The sequence below is a fragment of the Oreochromis niloticus genome, linkage group LG12 (assembly GCF_001858045.2).
Source record: "Oreochromis niloticus isolate F11D_XX linkage group LG12, O_niloticus_UMD_NMBU, whole genome shotgun sequence".
NCBI lineage: Eukaryota > Metazoa > Chordata > Actinopteri > Cichliformes > Cichlidae > Oreochromis > Oreochromis niloticus.
The window spans coordinates 16,004,784-16,027,515 of NC_031977.2; the positions used below are offsets into that span (position 1 = coordinate 16,004,784).

Sequence of the window (22,732 nt, forward strand, 5' to 3'; positions counted from 1 at the left end):
GTGAATATGACATTAACACTGGGAATATATATCTTTTTTTTTTCTTTTACACCAGGTGTCTAACAGTTCGGGCTGTACTATGGTCCCCTCAACGACAAAAATAAGGGAATATAAGGGATATAAATCACAATGTGACTTGAAAAAGGACACTGATGACTTTTTTCCCCACCGCTATGTATATTTGAGTTCTGAGAGATGGAAACTTGGAGACCAGAAGATGAAATACACATGTGGATTATTGCTGAAGATTGGGAAGTGGGTTGTTATCTTTGGTTATCTAGCTGTATGAGTGTTCTGCTCGTCATAAAGCTAGATAACCGAAAGTAAAAACTACTTCCAGACTCGTCGAGGACTTTTGGACCACCTATTCCTACTCAGTTTCCCCATGGACCTGAGACTGTAGATGTGATTCATCTAAATGGGGTTATTTTTGTTCTTTTATTTATTATTATTTTTGTATCCCTCCCTCCCCTTACACAAGTGCAAGCTTATCCACATTTAACCACACACACACACACGCGCACACACACACACGCTGAACTTTTCCTTAGACTGAAACACTTTATGTTAAATTGTTTCATACTTTCTACAAATTGTTTTTAATCTAAATGTAGTTTTTAAGCTTATGGGGAGCATTTAATGGGAATTAAAGAATGGCATTAAGAGCTTCTGTAGTGATCCACGTGTGCGACTCCATGCTTCTTATTCCAGCATGATCGAGTCCGGCCAGGAAACGGCGCTGGCATCCCAAACAGTAATAATTAGGACATATACTGGAGTGACAAAAATGGAGAGAGAGAGAGAGAGAGAGAGAGAGAGAGGTGGGGAATAGGGGTAGGAGCAGGAGGGAGGTGGCAGAAGAGGGAGGACAGGAGGGAGGGAGGGGATTGGGGAGATGTTGGGGTGGGCGGGGGTGGGGGATCGGGCCCGCTTAATTGATTCCGTTAACCGCAGTGCAGGAGATGTGAACGACTGGACGATCCCATTCCCACGCTCGGTGGGGCAAGTGGCAATGCCATGCCCAGGCCCAGTATGACAGACAGCGCCGTGAGGACCTGGAGGGGCTGGGTGGGGGGATGGGGGACGACAGGGGTCATGAAAAGACGTCAAGTGCACCAGACTCATCTGCATCCCCAAAGAAAGAGGCGACGTTTCCCAGCCCCAGCCGACGCGGCGCTCCTAAACTTGGAGTAGTAACGGTCCTGAATGCGTTAATGTCTCCACAATTGTAGCAAGTGATAATGAGGACTTGTTGGGGGAGGGGGGTCATTATTTTAAAACTATGGGGTTTATGGCCGCATGTGCCCTACATGTGCGCGCGTATCCGGGCATTTTCCTAGAGAATAATTTTGCATATGAGTCTTGGAACAGCTGAATGGATCACAGCTCAGCACTTTGTATTTGAACTTGACCGTGAACGTCCTAATTGAGATTAAGAAAACAATGTCGGGGGTAGAAAATTAGCTGGCACAGATAAAACTGTGGGGTGACACATGGGACCAAGCGTTGTAACGCACATTTAACTGCCTCCCTCAGACGGACCTTTAAAAGAATAAAACACATTTCCTCCAGTAAAAGAAGTTTATCACTCATGGTGCTGTAGATTCGAGCTTTTAACGCCTGTAAGCTTGCGAAGATGCCTGCTAGCCGTCCGGATGATTGCCTGATCTTAAAAATGAGAGGTTGTTTCCATTGCAACCCACGTGTTTCCAGCTTGCCTGTTTATTTTGAATATTTACAGATTTAACTTCATTTTCATTCTTTGTACTCCCATTCACAGTGTATGTTTTTTCTTTCTTTTTTTCTTCCTTTTTAAAAAAATTCAGATTAAAAAAAACATCTGATTAAGCCCTATTTCAAGTTCAGCATATGTTCAGAGTCTTTTGCAACAGAGGATTATTTAGGTGCCGTGTTAAACAGAGGCACAGTGGCTGAATTCAACACCGGCTTTGCTGAAAAGGTCTCTTGCAGACTTTCTCACACCGTCAGACAAAACTAGTGTCTCTTGTTCCCGACCCCTGTCAAAGACGGCATACAATACCGGGTCGTTTGGCCGAAAGAAATTTGAGAACACAATTTGGGCCGAGCTGCGGTGAATAAAACAAGTCTTATTGTCCTCGGTTAAGTCGATTGAAATCCTTGTCTAGCGTTATGAAAGAGAACACTGTTTTTAAGTCTGGGGGGCACACCAAATGTCAACTCGGAGTCAGGAATAAAAAAAAAAAAAAAACTAAAAAAAACCCCGCCTCCGTCACTAAGGCAACATCTCATAGCCTGTCATTAGCCAGATTTTCTACTGTGGCATATTCAGCATGTCCTTATTACGAATTACGCTATATATATTTTGGTTTTGGTTTTCTTTAAAAAAAAAAAAAGAAGAAGAAGAAGAAGAAAGAAAAAGCATATATGCTGAATTTATGTATGCTGATCTATCCTAGTAGTCACTAATGGACCTTAGTTCAAGGCTTGTGAATAGAATTTGAAATGTAATGCTTGGTTGTGCTATTACCAGGAGAGAGCAGCATCAGGTCTCAAACAGTTGCAAATCACACTTGCATGTCTCTCCTCCTTAATAACCTCCTTTGCTGCATGCAGGGAAGATGCAGTATGATTGGCAGCCGTGTTTGTGTAGTTTTTGGGCTTTTAAATTCTAATATGGTTCAAAATGCTGGTTTTATATGAAGTGGAAGCCACTGCTGCCATAAGTCCTAAAAATAATCAATAGTATTCTTTAAATGTGATGATTACTTAGCCCTATCTGAAACTTACGCTTAGCTGATCCTGAAAATGTGCATCTTCCGTTGTGCATGGTCTCTAAAATATGTCTTAAATTAATCAAGCATCCTCCAGTCTGTCAGGAAGCCAAAAGAATGCTTTTATATTATTCACGGAGGTGTTCCTAGTATACAAACAAGGCTCTCATTCTCATATATTTATATATATATACATATATATATATATATATATATATATATATATATATATATATATATATATATATTAGGTTAGCCTTCCATCCATGTTCACACATGCAGTCCACTGCTGCCACACCAATGTTGTCACGTGATTTGTTGAGTAACATAACCATGACGACCATCATAGAAGGTGTTTTCATATTCATTGGATGTGCAATCAGCATATTTTATGTGAGTGTGTCTGGGCGCTTTATGTGATTCCTCTGTGCCTCTGTGCTGTGTAAGGCAGGTGCAATAGCAGGTTTATAGTATGTACCAGACTTGGATAATTTGTGCGCCAGACAAAGGATGTGAATATAGTATATAGTTCTCATACAGGTGACACACACACACACACACATATACATATATATATATATGTATATATATATACTCATATATTCCTGTGCAGTTAGAAAAGCTGGCAGATTGTGGGTCTACAGAGTTATACACATTACTCAGTTAGTTACAGCCAGTTAGTTAAAAAAAAGACATCATGTGCATCTACATAGTGATGTTTATGCCATACCATGTATCGTGGATAGCTAGTGAGAATACCACAGTCATGTTGATGAAAGGGAACAATAGCTGTGTCTCAGTCAACAACGTCTGTCTGGCTTGGGCCATGTCTCACTCTTTTTGTGTGTATCTGTGTGTGTGTGTGTGTGTGTGTGTGTGTGTGTGTGTGTGTGTGTCCCCTGGACATGAACTTGAACTTGAGACAGGCGGCCAGACACCATCTGTGCACCAGGGGTAATGAATTCAGTGCATTCATGGCTGTGGAGCAAGCCTAGGCCACCACCACCCATTGATGAGCAGATGACTCCTATAGTCTGAGTTAGCTCTTCATCACTAATAGAATTCAACATTACCAGCTGGTAGTAGGGGGGATTGTTTTGTCTGTTTCCCTAAATGAGTAGCGCTGTGCAAGTGTGGTGGAGCTTACGTGTATGCCTGCAGTGTGCATCCTTGTATGCGTCTGCATGCCTGTCAGTGTGTGAGCATGTATGCATGAAGGCCTCCATGTTTTCCTGTTTATCTTTGTCTCTCCATATAGCATATGCAAATTAATTGACACGGACTTCTTTTCCTCCCCATATGCTGGTCTTTTCTCCAATAAAGCGCTGGCCTGCTATTTTAACAACACGACTGTGCTGAATTTATTGCCTTGATAATTGAATGGGCCAGTTCAGTATTTCCCCTGATAAAGGGTAGTAAGTGAATGAGGCATAAACCTTAAACAAGCCAGGCACAATGTGAATTCCTGCAGGCCCTCCTTCTCCTACTCCTCCCTCTCTTCTTCCAGCTCAAGCTTCTGTCACAATCACAAGCACATACACATACACACAGACGCATGCGCACACACAATAAGCTTTTCCCTCTGGTTGGTGTCGCCTTGGCAACGGTAGGTGAGATCACCTTGCGCATGGCAGCATCAGTCCCTGCCAATGCAGGACAGGTTCCTAGTTTCAGTGTGTGTGCTTGTGTGTGTGTCTGTGTGTGTGCGTGCGCAGGTGAATACAGAGTGTTTTATGCAAGAAACTAGAATGCCACCCACCCCTGTCTCCGTGGCTTAGCGTATACACAGCTTTTTGTGTAAGGTTAAATCTTTTGCTTAAATCCCTTACACTTGTTATTTGATTAGCTTCACGTTTCTTCTTGTTTTCTCCTTTTTTTTAAATGCATAAACTGAAGTCATTATGGTAATCGAACTCGTGAAAAATTTGTAAGCGTCCCGATATATAACACAAAACAGAGTCTGAGATAGCAAATTCGTGTTTTACAGACATGCACGCTTAAAACTTCACTAAGGGTGTCACTGCTGATTAACAGGGATCTAATCAGCCACTCTCCATAACAGACCAGCCAACCATAACTTGCCAATAATCCACTAAAGAATGTCATGGCCCAGCCCTTTTTAATGACATCATGCATGGCCACTTGAATGTCTTGTGGGGAGCAGCGGGCATGCTGTGCTCTGCCACACTGTATGCCCCCCCCCCCCCAACCCCCCTTCCCCTTCAACTAACTGTGTGGATATGCGTGGCCGACATGTTAGTCAGACACCTCACTTAACTATCAAATGTCTGTTATGCAACATAATGGGACTGAGTTTGAAAGCAATACATTTTTGTTGTTTGTATGGTGTAATCCTGCCTTTGTCAGCAACTATGAGCTCTGTTAATATTATCATTATTCTTTTTTAGTATGATGTTAGAAATAAAATGTAAGTAGACTGTCATTTTTTTGACTATGTTTAAAAATTTCATCTTCAAAACTTAAAAACTAGAACCAAAATGAGTTTACATTCATCATTTAGATCATCTAAAACTATCTTATGATAACCTGAAAATGTTCTGAGCATGCGTAAAACTCTGAACTTTATTCCATAAACTGACCATTAAGGAAAGCCAAAAGTGAAGCTAAAATTTGGTAATTCCAAGACTGACACTTCTAACCCCCTCACTTAACCCAAACCCAAATCTTATTAATCTACATCGCCAGTATGCATGCTAGTATGCTTCCAAAGCACCCTACACTTTCCCTATATTTTATGCATCACCTTTAAAGTTAATCACAATGTAAAAATATTCCACAAAAAGCTCAATTTAGAGACAATTTTTAAAAAAAAAACAGACATAGGAGGGAATTTTGAGGAAATACAAACCAGCCTTTTTTAATGCATAACAAAAAAAAAACAGAAAAAGAATTTCCCACCTTATTGTCTAAAAATAAATAAATAAATAATTGAAATCCAAGTTGATATATAGCTTATCTTACTATTTCTCTGCACCCCCTGTTGAAGTTTTTAATGGAGTGTTTTTTAAGCTGATAAGATGTTTGTAATTTCCCAAAATCTAACATTACAACAACTTACTAGTAAAATATGCTTTCAGCTTCGTGGCAGTACGATAAGATATCAGCATTGTGGCAGCAGCAGTGCAGACTAAGGCTGTACGCACAAGTGCTATTTTTGCTAAAGTCTGAATCTGGCTGTCTGCCTGTCTATATCTGTGCTCTGCTGGCTTTTGATTATGCAAATACTATGCACTATAAATGAATTAGTACACTTGCATCTGAAACATGCTTTCTTGAAGATGAAAGCATGTAAATAATAAATTTGGTGTCACTGCATAATTCATTCTCTATTAATTACATACACAAGACTGCGTGCTATACTCTGCATTTAGGTGGTGTTAGGGCAACACACACTCAGATATTGTTTTCTTAAATATAGAATACACTGTGTACACAACCGCAATCTGTCAGTATCTAGACACTTGTTTCCAAAGTGCAGTTTTAATTCAAATTGCCTCTCATTGTTTTCATAATCATTTCCTATTATAAAACTATCTTTGCATTGTCATCCTAACGCAATTTCCAAAACTCTACTGGCCTTAATCGTTGAATTAGTAATTCATTTTTGAGCGGGCTCTGATTGTGTAAAACACAACGCCCTTTTTCATTGTTTTTTTTTTCCCCTTTTTCATATCAAGCGCCTCTGTAATTATGTATGAGAGGAGGGGCTTTGCAAAAAAATTAAATAAGCGCAAATATTTTAGACGCGCATCCCGTACAATTAAAATATGCCCATCTTCGCGCGCTTTGTAAGGCATGTGGTATTGAGGCCGGGCTACAAATTTGAATACGGAGAATCGTTTGAAAAATATATGCTGTTCGGCAATTAAATTATATGAGCACTTGGATGAGGAAGCACTACCACTGCATATAGAATAGTGAGCAGTAGTTGCTACGCTCGCATTAGCATCTGGCCCTTTTATGTAAATTTGATGAGAAAGGACTCATGCATATACGCCAGGGCTGGGGTGTACTCGCCTAATATCCTTATTAGAGAGGGATGAATTAAATATTTATTAGGGGGGCTAAGGGTTAGGAAGGGGGGTGGGGGGTTGGGGGGGCTGTCCTGTGTTGTCATGAGGACCTGAGGAGAAAGAAAGGGGGAAAGGGAGGAGGAGACTGGCTTTCTGTACGAGTGTCTCTCTCTGCCTCAAGGTGCCACCATCTTAAGGCGTTTGGCGGTAGTGAGATTGTGGGGAGGGTAGACCTAAAATGTCCGCTGGCATAGACACACGCACGCATACACATTAATGCATACAAATTTCCGTGAAGCATGTGGATAGCACAGAGATCTGAGAGTCAATTATTCAGATACTGTCGTCGGCAGCTATGCATGCCGAGCATTTCATTTGCATCTATTAATTCCTTCGATTACTGTCACTTAGCAGATCGACCTGTGTTTAGCTTTCTGTTGCTCGCCGCTTATTGTGTACGAACGCTAATACCGGCACTGCGGCTATCACATTTGCTAATATTCTGGGAATTTCAATTTAGCACGTCAGTGTATTTTTATCCCTGGAAACAATTTTCAGTTGAGCCTTCGTTAAGGCCCCGATGAAAGCAACTATTTCTTTATATATGTTTTGTGCATTTGCCATCTTTTTAAAGCATCAAGCAGTTCTTTAAGTTGTTTGATTGCTTTGATTTTCAAACACTTGCCAATTTAAAAGTACTTTTTGTATATAATATAAATACATGGCTTTGCTTACTTAAACATTATAGATAAAAAATGCAGCATTTTACCTTAAGTGAGAATTTAGAGAATTTTTTGAGAATTTCAATTACACCTTTTTTAAGGAAGCTTTGCCAAAAATGACAATACGAACGCTACAGAGCAGGGTAAGAAAGGCACTGACAATATTGTAAGTTTATGTAAATGAGCGCTTTACTGTTCTCCCTATCATTTTCTGTCTCCTTCTCTCTTACTCACTCTCGCTGTCACATACACACACTTTAGCTGACCTCTCCTATCTGTTAATTATCATAAATGTGCTTAGTGAGTTGGCACACACGGGCACAAACGGGCACGCACACACACGCACCCATATCCCCAGCACACAAACACACATTGTTCAGTCAGATACAGACGCAGCATTAGCATTCCCTTTCATCGTGAAGTGCTCCTGAGCATGAAAAAGAATGTGCAGGAAATTATTCAAGATGAATTATGCCACACATCATCCCGAGGTTTCAGGCAAAGACACACACACACACATACAATGACAAATACACACACACACACAGCTTACACACCAGAAAATATGGGGCTCACCAATCTGGGGAAAGTATGTTATCGAAGGAAATTCGGCTCGTGCTACAATTTCAAGATTCAGTTTAAAATGGCCGTTAACTCCCGTACGTGCATGTGGATTGCTGTTAGTCTATTCATTTGTGAGTTGCCATCCTTATACGTTGAAACTGCCTCAGAGATTACGTGTAATTATTCCCGTGTGAATTCTGCGTCCTTGCACACTTGCCTGTTGTCCCATTTTTCCATGCATAAAGTATATACACAATATCAGCTGATCCCCTTCCCTACCTCCCGGTTTCCTCTGATGAGTGGTCTGCCCTGGCGCCTTGCCAAAGATGTGAGAATAATTAAAAGGCTGTGAGTTTGAATCTTGCGTTGGCTAATGGATTGTTACTGAGAGGAAATGAGACAGGCAGCATGGGGGAGCTGGGTGGCAAAGCAGACCTTGACTTTGGATAATGAAACACTGTAAGCCACGGTGGTGGAGAGAAGACACACCTCTCATAAAGCAAATGCTTTTGTTCTGCGACTACTCCCTTTTGTCATATAGGCAGGGGCAATTGGAAGGTGTCGCACAATGTGGGAAAGACACCGTCAATCCTGCGTCACTTCAGTCAAAATAGATGTAATTTTTCCCCATTTTAATTTACAATCTCTTCCAAATCTCTGCAGCTCACTTAAATCAGCTTTTTAAAAAAATGTTTCTCCACACAAGATAATCATTTTATGGCTCGTATACATTTCCCTTTATGTTCTCTTTTATTGCCTCGGTGCGCGATTGCCTGTGATATGTATACGTCTGCAATTTGCATTATATTTAGCATCCTATGCATCACCGCAGTGCCACTTAAAAGGAAGCCGGCTTGATTTTTTTTTTTTTTTTTGGCAGCGTTGTTACCAGTGTAGCACCTCTACCAGCCCCCCCATCCACCCAACACACATGTAGGCTCAAAGCGTGGTGGTGGGGAGAGCAAGGGGAGCAGAGCGAGGCAGGGAGATAGAGGAGCAGGAGGGAGATGGGATGAGACAAGTCACACAAGCCGCAAAGGGAACAGGGTGAAGGTGGAGGGGGAATGCTGTATAGTTACCCTAAACTCTGCCGTAGGGCTAGAAACACACATAGACACAGCAACACACGAATGCAGACACTTACACACACACACTGGTTTGCCACACAACCGCAAGACACACTCAGAAATATGTGGAACATTGCAGTGGGGAGTATGAGAATATGCACCGATATCCCAGTGATTTATTTATTTATTTTGTTTTGTTTTTTTTATTCTTTTTTTAATTCCTGAAGTCTTGATTGAATTTAGAGATGCAGGACATCCACGTTTCTTTTAGGGTGCTTGATATCAATGCACTTGTGAAGCCTGTATTTGATGAAATAAAAAGGCAAGTAAATGGGAAAAATAAGAAGATGTCATGGATGCATTATTAATTACTTCTTACAGCACGCACTGCAAGCGTGAATGTGTTGTTTTGCACATGCGCGAGAGCTTTAATACAGAGCTCTAATAAAATGTGGCACCTGTCAGTTTGACACTGACTCGCTAAAAGAGTCTCGCAATCACTTGGGAACACAGGAGGAAAGAAAGCCAGTCTAAAGTGACTGCATAGTAGCCTACAGTATATTTCTGTACATAGCCTCCTAATGAGTCATAAGTACCACATGAGAGCGGCGAAAGGTAAAGAAGTGTTATGTCTAAAGTGCACGCTTTGTCATCCATGTTCAACTTTCCGACATCGGGCCAGTTTTTTAACTGACTTCTCTCTCCAGGTGAGGAGAGTGCACCAGTCATATTTCATATACAGGGGGCAAAAGGACAGAAAATGAGAAGCTAAAATGAAATACTCCTGATTGTTTAAGGATGTGTTCAGGTTCACATGGTGGCTCGCTGGATAAAGTCACAAATTAAGTCTCAAACTATCCTTATAGGCTGCTGCAGTCTCTAATGACCATCTCTGACCTCAAATGCACTACTCAAACAACATGGCTGCAGAAACTGTGTTGGCATACATCAGAGATAATCAGGCAGTTTACAAGAAATAGCAGACTCTTTTAATATGATAGCGTTAAACATCGCAGCAAAAACTGTAACATTTGAGCAAAGATTTATAATGATATTTTGAAGTATGCAAAACTGCTTGCCATGACCTTCAAGTGATACGCAAGTCAGCCGTTCATGTTCTGTAAGGTCCCAGGTTTGGCGTACTATTTGTGGCAAAGAGTAAAGGTTGAGAAGACATTTGCACAAAGTTATTGCCAATTTGAATTCCTCCAAGCAAACTTAGCTATGGTAGCTATTTCCCTCCTTAACCATATAACTGTGTGTTTGCCGTCATTCCGATGTTTTTTTGGTGAAAACCCGTTAATTGTGATTTGCTCGGGAAGAGTTGTTCAACAAGTAAAGGTTACCGCTTGGTAAACACTCCCTGCTTGTGTTGTGTATGTCTTTCATTGCTACAGTGCTGGAGAAAGGGAGCTGAGAGAGGAACTGCTTGCAGCAGGAAGTAGAGGTCAACACAAGATTTCGGGGGTTTTGCTCTCTAATGGACCCGCACGAGGTGAGCTTTGGTTAATAAACCAAGTATGTGTGTGTGTGTGTGTGTGTGTGTGTGTGTGTGTGTGTTGTTGGTCTAAACTGTTCGAGATGAACGTGCATGAACATTTAGTTTTTGTGCATTTTGTGTATCTATCAGAAACATGAGTTTACTGTGACCTCTGGTAGTTCAAGGACAAAACATTTCAGTAAAACACTCGGTACCAATTTCTTGCTTCGCTTTTTATCAATAATTGTTTTATTCTATAAAACATAATTGATTTATTGATTTGCCAGACATATGTTGCGGTCTTATTATGCATTTGAAACTCATTTGGATGGTTTGAATACAAAATAATAAAGAATTTTGTTTAAACATCCAAATTTCTTTGTTGCCAGTTGTTTTGACTGATTTTTTTTTTCCTCTATGCCTATCTCCACTGATGTGTGTGTGTATGTGTGTGTGTGTTTGCCTGCAGCAAAGTTAGCCCGTGTGTGTTGGATAAAGGCATAGATGTTAGCAGTGGTCCAGAGGACACAGTAAACAGAATAACAGGGGTTTGAAGGGAGCTCAGGCAACGTGATCGTGGGCAATATCAAATCCCATGACCCATCCTTTGCCCTGTGGTCCATACCAAAGACAACAAGCACGGGGGAAACAGAGGTTACTGCTCACTATTCATCATCACAACAATGCACACACAAACAGTAACTACAACCAGGAAGTGATTGCAAAAGAAACATCTCCTCTAACTACCAGAACCCGCACATTAACACTAATTACGTGCAAGGCATCTTGCTGCACTACCCGCCGTTATCACATGCAACATTTTTATGCAATCGTAGGCAGACAAATATTTTAATGATTAGTTTAATGAATGGTTCTCATAAGAATGAAATTCTTTCAAAATTAGCTGACAGCAAGAGCAAATATTCCTGATAATATTCCATATATACATAATATATTCTCATATGTTCTTAGTTTGATTCTTGCTGATGCTGAAAAAAAAGAAGGGCTGAGATGGTGGCATATTATCACCCTTAGGTCACAGTGCACTGTGGCATTACTGTTCTTAATTACTCCCAGTACTCGTACACATTCGGTGGACTTCTCAGAAGAGCCAATTAGAAGGTCAGGGCAAGTCACTTGGTAGGAGCAGTTACTGCAAAAGTCTGTAGAAGTCTTAAATTTCACCCTCATTCTCTTTCCCTCTCTCTCACAACTTAGACAACACAAAAACATTTACAGTGTAAATCTTCCTTTAGTCATATCTGTCGACCATTAAAACAAGCACTAATAAAAAATAAAGGATGTCTGCTACACAGTATTGTTTGTTTATATTCCATCACCTCATTTGTTATGCTATAGTCATAATCATCTATCAGTCATGCAGATTTGAAGTACAGCTGCTTACTATTAGGGTGCCAGCGGGAGTAAGTATTTATAATGTGCCGCCTGCATTCAGCGAAACCCTCGAGTCTTTGCAGGCCGGCTTCTGTATCATCAGTGCTATCCCACAGCGATTAATGAAGTCATCTGCATGTGTCTGTATGATTAAGGAGCGCTAAAGTGTCATTGTGTGTATGTGTGTGCGAGTGCGTGCGTGCGCGAGCGTGCATGTTGTCTGGTCTTCATAGATAAAACAACAGCACAGAACAAAAGATGCCAGCATACAAGAAAGTATCGCATTCGTCCAATCCCAAAGAGCAAAATAACAATTTTGCACAGTAATAACAGCACAGTAAATATGAAGGCTTCATTCTTCACGATCAGGTTATACAAGAAGAGACAATTTAAAAAAATAAAAGGATGAGTAAAATCAGAGTGGAAATTAAGGGAGAAAAAGTGAATTATTTAAAAAACACACTGTAAAATACTGAAAGTTTTTTTTCTCCCTCTCTCTTTCTCTTCAATGATTTAGTTTCCATCTATAATTTTCCTATTTCCTATTTGTCAAGTAATTCCATATTTCATGCTTGGATGCAATCCTTTCCCCATGCTATATATTGCAGATGCTCATGCCTCTTAGCGATAGCATAATATGTCTTTTCCATGCTTGTTCAAAAATTCCACAAAACTAGAACATCCTCATCTCTTTTTTTTCCACTCCCACCCCCAACACCCTTCATTCTAATCACGGATGCACCAGAGGATGAGTTTGGTATTTGTGCACATCTCATCTTATCAATTCATAATTAAAACATATAAAGCTACGGTTCTTTTTTCCCCCCTTTTCATATAATATCTAAGTAGCTTTCAGTGGGCTGTGTAATAGCGCTGCTTAGGGAGGCTTTCTTCTGCATCACCATACAGTCAGAACAAAGGATATGCACATCGTAAAAATCATGCAAATACATGCAAATTGCTGGCAGCAAGAGAAAGCGTAGTAGCAGGAGGGGGGGGAGTTTGTATAAGCAGAGAGGGATGCCAAGGACTTTGTATACAACACTCACGCACACAGTCTTTCTTTAAGTTGTGTCATATAACTGAAGAATACTGCTTTTGGATCTCATTGTAAATCTCTTCTCAAGACTTCCTCCTTATAAATTCCTCTTTATTTCTGTTTACCCACAATGCATAAACGATATATGGATTTGTATTATTTGCGGAGAATCGCGTTCCATTTTTATGATGCAACAAAATGTATAGTGCTCATTGAGGACGCTATTGTAAATGCAGTGAATGCAAATGTGATTCACTGGCTGCAAAAAGCATGCGTGTGTCTGTGTGAGCGTGCGTGCTGGGATGATGCAATATTTTGGCAGCACCACCTCAGAGAAATGCAGAGCAGATATTAGTGGCACCATGCTAATAACGGTCACACCCCTCCTCCTTGCCATCACAGTGAAAACTTTATCTTACGTGATAGAGAAACTATGGGGATTAGGTAAAGACAGCTAGGCCCTTTTCCCTCTACCTCTAAAAAGCAATATGCTTGCATTATATTTCTTGATATTAGAATTTGCAGTTAACGTGGATACTCAGAGCCATGACAGGGTTACTGCATCATCACGGTTTCATCAGCATAGAATTCCTTAAAGAATAATTTGTGGTCTACTAAACTCAAAGTCACATTACTTACATCCTAAATTACATAGCATTTTTTTCAGATGAAAGGTTTTTTTTGGTTTTTTTGTTGTTGCTTGAAATGTGTTTATGGGCTTAGATTTCCTGCTTTCCTGCATGTATTTCATTTTCATACCTTATTTGAATATAAATCCTGCAATTACCCAATAAAATCCTTATCAAAAACAGAGCATTTTGCACAATATATTTATTTATGTGAAATTAATTCCCGTAGCATCTCACCCCAATGACCAAAGCTGATCAAGACAACAGTCAACAGTCAGTAACGCCTTCTGCTCGCTTGCAAACAATCATATTTAAATAACACCGCCCTCTTTCAGACGCACACGTGCACACATACACACATACACACACGGACCAACCCGCAGACACAATATGGCAGGGGAGGAAAAAAAGGGGGGAGGGCACACACAGAAACACACTCACAATTGTGCATAATGATGTTAACATTCCTGCATGTCTAATGCAGGGGATATTGAGACAGACACTAGCTGGTCTGCAGTCTCGCTGCACATTGTGTGTGTTCATGGGTATAAACGGTAGCAGGGCATAATGATGTATTAACTGTGGCTTGCTCTCGCTCTCAGTGTTTGGGCTCCTTGCTGAGGTTACTACAAGACTATGTTAATCTTATGCAAGATCACGCTGCGCTTTATTTTCTAGTCTGCTGCATTAAATTTTAGGTGCGCTGCTAAAGAAGCATCCGTGTTTACTTTGGTTTTTGTACAGAATTGCAACCAATAGACCGTTTATTACTTTCTGCTTTCTTAAATGCCTGTTCATTTTGGAGTGATTAACCAGTTATTTAAATATTGCATGTAAACAAAAGAATAGCAGTGGGTGTAGCAGTCCAGGGTTTTAGCAGATAACTGCTAAATTTAAAAAAAAAAAGCCAAGTTGAAACAAATTAAAACATCATCATCCTTCATCACAAACGTATTTATTCACAAAGAAGATCTTAGAGGGTGTGGCTAATTTGAAATGCAAGCAACATCAAGTGTGGCACATATTTTTCAAGCTCCTTCCAAATAAAATCTGCACGAATATGGATATGAAAATGGAGCGCCTAGATCATAAAAGATGGAAACAAAGAGGGACAGACAGCATATACTGGCAAGGACAGGCAAAAGATGAAGCTCATTTTTCCATGGGCACCCAGTGGCGTCTGCATTGCAGATCGCTAAAATCCCCCTCGAATGCGTCCCTGGGCTTAAGGAGGGTGGAGTGGGGAAGGGTGAACAAGGGCTGGGTTTATGCTATCCCTGCTTTGGTACACTTTGTTTTTTTTTTCCTTCCCCCACCAAAATATATTTTTTTTCTGTCTGCATCAAATGTCAAGTTAATTTCCTGGGCGCTATGAGGGATGTGTCCTCCCCTTCGGTATGTGTGGCAGGGTGGTGGATTGTGGCAGGGTGCTTTGCGTGCCGGTGTGTTTATGTGTACGTGTTTCTGTGTGTGTGTGCGTGTTTGTGTCTATATGGGTGAATGGGGAAAGGAAAAGGGGCATGGCAAGGCAAAGAGAGAGATGAGAGGTGGTGGTGGGGGGTTCAGTACAGTATGTATAAATTGGTTCTCTCTGAAGAGCTAGAGAGGTGTGTTGAAAGTGTGCATGCTTGTGTGTCTATGCGAGTGTGCCTGGTTGTATAAGAATATGATCCAATTATTAATAGATACTTTTGGCAATGTACCCCCGGCCATGTACCTGTCATTTTCTTTTTTCTTTTTTTTTGTGAATTCATATGTTCCGGTCTTTTGAAATTTCATCTGAATTGAATACTAATGCAAAAAGGAGAGAAAAAAACACAAGGTATACAATAACAGGCATAACAGCATAACTCAATGACATTGTAAAAAAATCTAGAAAAAAAGCAGAAAATCTTACTTTGCTTGCATACATTTCCTAACAATATCGTTTCGACTGGGGTTGTATTAGAGGATTTTTTTGTGGTTTAAACAATACTGCTAAAAGCTCATTATCAAAGGATATGTAGCTTTGTTAAACACGTTGACGTATCAGCCCTCTGTTAACCTTCCTGCTTGACTCTTGGCATCCTTTAAGTCCTTCTGAGACACATTTAATTTGACTTTTTGTATTGATTTGCGCTTTTCCTTATTATCATGAAGTAATTGTGCTGCCCTCATGTCCACTGCCTTTAAAAGCAACTAGGCCTTCATTTATTGCTCCTGGTTTTTTTTTGTCTAAACACAAATGTACTGTGCTTAGCTGTCTCTGTGTTGTTAAAATGGAGTGTGATTGAGAGTGCTCTGCCTTGAGAACACTGTGCTGTGTTCTCAAGGCATTTTTTTTAGTGTCTTTATTATGTTTATGTATGCAAAGTGTAAACGTGCACCTGTGTATGTTTTGTTTTTGTTTTTTGCATACAGCTATTAGGTGTATAAAGGCAAAGTGGATATTTTGTATTGCAAAGTGTAAAAAGGCTTATTGCAGAGAAAGGGATTTGCATTTGTCAGTCGGGCTTACACTGATGTATGCTCCTGCCCCACAAATGTCACATCCCATAACCCAGAAAAATTACACTAGTCCCACCTAATTACGCATATTCATGATGCTGTTTTGCATAGTGCTGGTAGCATACTTCTGTTACAAGCCACAGAGCTGAGGGATGTGGCTGAGTGAAAAGGCTTTCAATCCACTGATTCAGCGTGTCTTCGCCACAAGCATCAGCTTGATAACAGTACCTCCATGCCATTTTTTTATTATCTCAGACCATTATGGAAAGAGAGCTTTCTCTTATTTCTTGCAGTCAGTCATGCTGCCACTGCCTGCAGCATGTTCAACCCCGGTGGGAATTTTTAATAAAGAAATTAGCTTTGTCCTAGTTTATGAAGGTCATTTTGAAAATAGATCAGATTCAACAAATGATTTTTTGAAATACTTTATCATTTATAACCCATCTCGTCTCTGTTTTGCTTTCTTTGCTTCTTTATCCGTTTTATCCTCCTCCTGTAGTAAATGCGGTTCTCTTGGTCATTGGTAATGAATATGCAAATCAAAAGGAGACTAAGGCTAGCAACTGGGAGCAGCTGAAGTTATGACTGAAAAGACGGGAAAGTGGATGAGTCGTAGTGGCGGGCTCAGTGGTGTATTCTAGCACTTGCAGAACAGAAGTAATCAGACTTGGCCCAGCTATAATGAAGGAGAGAGTCTAGGCTGTGCCACCGCTTGGGTAAACAGCGATTGTTTCAGTCCAGGATTCCAAACATGGGCAACAGTGGTACTATTGTCCAGTCGGCTCTAATTAAGAAGTGAAGCAAAGATGGGGGAGAGCGAAATGGGGATGAGAGGTGGGTAAAAAAGGGGCAAGAGGGGGGGAAAGGGGAGTGGGGGTGTTGAGAAGAGAGCAGGAGCAGGTGGAACCTGGCAGGAACAGAAGCTGGGACGGGCGGGGGAAGTGAAGAAAAAGAGAGGTATGGAGGAAGGTAGTGAGAGGTCCTTCTCTGATCCTCGTCTTTTTTTTGACACTATCATTGTGTCTTTTTTCTCACCATCTTCCTCTTGTTTCCATATCCTCCTCTCTTCCAACACCTCTCTTCCCCGTCTTTCCCTCTCAGCTTTTCATCGATACTTCCATCCTTCATCATTCTAAAAGTCATCTACTCTATTCCTTCCACCTGCCCTTTGTTCCTTTTTTTTTTTTTTTTGCATTTGGGATGGTGAGGGATGTTTTGCCTGTCATACCACCTTTGTATCACCTTTCCCATCCTGTGCCGAAGAGGAAGAGAGAGAGGGGGGCAGAGAGAAGAGGAGGGAGAAAAAGAAAAAGAGGAGCGGGAGTGGGGGGAGGTGGATGAGAGGAGCAGGAGAGAGTAAAAGAGGCAGGACCGAGACAAAAAGAAAAGATCACACTGCTTCCTGGCTTAATGAACATGGGCAAAGGATGATCACAATAGAATACATTATGCTCTTGTTAGCAGAGGCAATCAATTAGCAGAGAGCACACACCACTGGCACACCATCTTTCCTGCCTGGGCACTGGCTCATTCAAAGCCGAAAAAGAGTGACTGAAGGGACCCCCTCGAATCTCTGTTTTTCCCACCCTCAATGCCCAGTGGCCACAAAAGATTTTCTTTGATACATCAATGTGAAAGGGGACAGTTTTGAATTTGCATGTCCACCACATTCACGCCACATGGGTTGAATTATTACTCAGGTTTTACTGCAGTCAAAGGTCACGTGTGTGTGATTGAATAAACAGAAACAAAAGCATTCATTAAATCAGAATTAGAAGACAAGTTCCCAAACCCCATTTAGTCCTATTTATCTAAACTAATAAAAACAATACGAAGTTTATTAGACATTTGAAAGCTGTCCACTGACGACACACTCTACCCACTAAAGCTTAGCTTGAGAAGATGGGAATCAGACATGACAACGTATCCCTGAGTGACACTGACAATTGCATATGAAATTGTCAGTCAAGTTTCCATCAGCAGTTCATACAGTGGTTGGATGAAATTCCTTCATCCTCTTACCCCCATGTTTTCTTCTTCTTTTTTGTGTCATCTAGAGGAATAGCTCCAGATAATGGCAGCAATCTTTATTGTGAAAAAGGCAAGGAGTAGTTCTGCCTTAACACAGGCACAAATCACAACTGTCTGGCTGAGGATCTGTAGAAGTGTCTGTGATGAGTAGAATAGACTGCTTTCACCGAGGAACTTTGCTGTGATTCGAGGTAGAGGCTGGAAATAGAGGAAACAAAAGGAAATGAAGGAACATGAGAGAGAGGAAAAATTGTATTAAGAGTGAGGATTCAGGACTTGTTTTTTTTTTTTTTTCCCCTGAAGACGGAGCTCACAGAGAGAAAAATGGCCACGGGTTTGGGTTCAGCGAATCAGCTTTTCCTGTTTTTGTCAGGGCATTCACACTTTTCAATATGGCCATCTAGAGATTGTGCCCGTGTGTGTGTGTATTTCAGTCACCTTTCCCATTATGGCATGGGGCATAATACTCTCTAATACTGAATACAATTTCTTACACAAACTGTGTACAAATGTCCTTCAGAATGAACTTTGATGCTTGACATGATTTTTAATTTTCTCATTTAAAAGGATTAATGTCTCAAAGGTCAAATTAGCGAAAATACGTAACAATCCTTCAATTTTCAATTTTCAACTTCAATTTTTTCACAACACACAGTAGATACAAAGCCTGTAAACTATAAACGGTATGGGCTTCACTTACAAAGCTTTCACCTTCACTTACAAAGTAAGTAACACCAATACTTAGTGAGTAAAGTCTATACTTATTTCATACTTACATGCATATACATACTTATAAGTCTATATCAGATACTTTCTTTTCTTACTTACCTATGAACAAGCAACACTTTACTGTTTTTAATTAATTAATTATTTAAAAAGACATACAAGACTCATGTCTTATCACTTAAGTCCACTTCAGACTCATATGGTGGAAAAATGAACGAGTAACATGAAAAATTATAGTTCTTTCCATACAAGTAGGAGAAGTTAATTTGGTAGATTTCTGAAAGTGCATGATTACATAGGTCAACAGAAAGGCAGCACAGCTACACAGTTACATATCAGATAAGTTCTGAAGCGTTACTAAAATGTTGCTCATGTTTGTGCCAAACTTACTGGAAGGACGTTAACTGAATCAGCCAATCAAGGAAACTGTGTGCTTGTTACTGCACTATTAGAGGCCAATCACAGGAGCCAGTTCCGCCCCCAAAGTGGTCAAAAAGCAGGTCGATTTGCAGCAGCAGAATTTCACTTTGAAGGCAGAGTCACCTGCCACGTTGTGTATGCGCTTGCCAAGAAACTCGTGCATGCATGGTGGCTGCTTTGTGTGCCTGACTGCTTAGTTTTATACAGGTGGTTGTTAAATTAATCTTCAGGACTCAAGCATCAGTGAATACCTGTGTGTGTGTGTGAACTGCTATTACTGGCTATTCAGTATGTTTTATTGAGCTTGCTATGAGAGAAATTTGACACCACACCTAATGGAGCTTAAGTCAACACCACAATTAGTCCAGATCTTATCCTTTCTCAATAGAACTATGTATATGCAAATAATTATTGATTAATTATGATATATTTGTTTTTTATCTGTTTGCTTGTGTGTAACTGGATCAGCTTTTGTGTCTTTGTGTTTATATTTCTTGTCTTCTGAGTTTTGAGTGTTTTGACCTTTCATACTCTCTTCCATAGCATACTCTGTGTGCTATGGAAGATGACTGAATCACCTGGAATATTCAAATGTGTGTACTGTATTCAGTGTTTAAGGCTTCAGTGGGCATTTTGTTCCTCCTGCACTTCTTTAAAGGGTGAAATGTTCACCACTGCTAGTGAGCCGTTCGGGGTTTGCTCTGCTACTTGCAGAGAAAGAGATGGAAAGAGGTTGCCTTTGCCGTCATTTGAAAACACACAAAAGATGAAACATAAAAAAGATAACACGGCTTGTAGCTTCTTTCCTAAAGCCCCAACTCAAATTACTTTATACATTTTAAGAGCTTCTCTTTACCTTATATATACCTCTGCCTTGGTTTCATTGCCAGCTCTTTTTATCTATTTCTCCTCCTTGATCATATCCTGTACTCTCTCATTGTGGGTTCCTGTGTACAGGTCATCATGCTGCTGACATTTGTGTCCAAGCAGGGCCTAGTGGTATGGCCTTTACCACCCCTCGCTGGGTCTCCCTTCACCATCAGCACCCCCTACTGTGATTCTTAACCCACCAAGTCCTCTTCATCTGCGTGCACATCAATGAGTGTGTGTGTTTTCTTGTGTGTGTTGGTGTGCTTTGGGACCATCCTCTGTGTACAGTGTCTGTGTGTTTAAGCCATGTCCAGATCAGCCACGTTCATGCTTGCCTTTAGCCTGTGAGCACAGTAGGGAACATGGTATGGAGCAAGCCTCTTTCTCTGCTGGATACAGGGTGAGCAAATACAGTTGCTGTGGGCTGGCGGGGGTACTGGAGTATGTTACAGTGGATAGCTCACTATGATGTGATAAGCTCAACTCACAAGGTCTTTTCCGTGACAGTAACTTGAAAATATGTCTAAATATGTCTTTCTTATTAAAATAAATATCTAAAAATTCAATTATCAAAGGGAAAAATGCTTCTGCTTTTTTTTTTTAACTATACATAGATTACTTGGAATTCTTTTATCCCTGACTTTCTGGAATGAAGAATTTTGGAAGAGCTGATGTGTTTCAAAAAAGAAAGTGCAAAGCCTCATTGTTCTGTTTCTCAAACACACACACACACACACATATAGGCATACTCACCGTCCCTGCAGCCATGGGAATGGAGAATACCGAGGTTCAAGGTCATTTCAAGTATTCTGCACCCCAGGGCTCTCCATTGTCAGTGCACCACATCCTTTTGCTCACGCATCCACTCAGATTCACATACGAGACATTGTATGCAGGGATTCATTCTACACACAGCTATTCAAAAATGCACAAACATCTGAGGGAGGAAAGTGTCTGTCAGGTGTGAACATGACACTTTGTAAGTCCACTCACATATACAAGCAGCTGCATGTGTGACTCTCTGGTGAAGGCACAATTATCCACATTTGCTTCTGTAGCAGAAAAGAATAAAAAGGTATCGCTGGGCTGACAATTGCTGGTTTTTGGCATCATTTAGCCTTTGGAATAATCATTGTTTGGCATCATCAGATTATAAATTTTTTGGTTTTCTATTAAGTAAAGGAGTCGAACTGCTTGGAAATGATAGAGGCATTTTTTATAGAATCAAACTGAAGGTAAGGAAAAGAGAGAGAGAGCAGCAGTGGGTGTGATTAGCTCCTTTGTTGGAGGTCTGTTGAGCTTCATTGGGTCCAGAGAATAGGTTCCTAATGAACCCAGCCAAGCTTGGACCAAACTTTGTGCTGAAGACAAACTAAGTTATGGTGGTCTGGCAGAGCGCTGTGGGGTGAGCCGACTGATATACAACGTCTGGACATATGGTCCCCCCACCCCCCATCAGTGCCTCTCCCAGCCACTTTCCCATGTCCTGGCTTCTGTGCATGACTGTGTCCTTTTGTGTGTGTACACGCAGAGTTGGATGCAGAGTGAGGAAGAACATTTATAGTGTGCGTTATTTCACTGGTAACTCATCAGAAAAGGGAAACAGGAGAGAAGAAACAGAGGGATTCAGGGGCACGGGTGTGTGTGTGTGTGTGTGTGTGTGTGTGAGAGAGAGAGAGGGGGGTGCTGGAGAGAGAGGCTGGTTGATGCTTACTGAAAGCGACAGAGGAGAGAGGGCTGCAGGCTTTGTCTTTCCAGCTGACCCCAATACAGAATCCTTTCTGACACGTCCTACAAGCCATGGAGTAACTGAGTAAATCAGGCCAACCTGGCTTTTGTGTAGCAGCAGCTACACCATAACAGATGTGCGTTTATCCATGCATGTGTAGGAACATGTAAGGAGGAGGTGCAGGTGAGCCGCGTGGTGGTTTGAGCCTAATTGTTTGGGTCAGGGTGGGAGTGTGGGGACGGATGTCTTCCGTGTCCCACCAACCAGGCTCTCGGTAACTGAGCCGGCGAGGGGGAGAATGGGCCCACTACAGGGCCACACAGCAGGCTCAAACAACACTTATTCTACTGGCCAAACTGTCAGCCAGAACAACTTCATTGTGCCCAAAATTGGAGTTGAAGGCAAGGCAAAGACTAGGGATGGGAAGGGGAGGCTTGGGAAGGTGGTGAGAAAGAAGAGGAGGATGCAAAGAGAGAGAGAGCATGCAAGAGAGAGAGAGAGAGAGAAGAGTGAGGGGGCCTGTGGGAAACGGGGGACTGGAAAAGGGGGAGTCCCAGAGAAAGTGCAGTCTTGGGGATGAATAAGGTCAGACGGTGTGAGTTCATTTCAGTGAGAAGAATTCTCATAGATCCTACATGAGGGGCAGACGGCCAGAAGCAAGGCTTGAATGGAAATTTATTAAAATGTATTCTGGGAGAAGGGGAGGAACTATACTATTTTTGTATTCCAGTGTTTGTTTTGTCACCACATATAATCATGCTGTTCAGCCACGAAAAACACAGTTTT

The 22,732-nt window shown here is 41.1% G+C and overlaps 1 long non-coding RNA gene across 1 annotated transcript in view; it reads left to right on the plus strand.

Annotated features, from left to right (window-relative positions):
- LOC112841723 (uncharacterized) overlaps window positions 1–22,732 on the plus strand; it is a 34,320-nt gene that overhangs the window by 3,248 nt on the left and 8,340 nt on the right. Inside the window, exon 2 of the long non-coding RNA XR_003213360.1 lies at window positions 10,538–10,635. This is a non-coding gene — a long non-coding RNA (uncharacterized LOC112841723). The remainder of the gene's footprint in view (window positions 1–10,537; window positions 10,636–22,732) is intronic.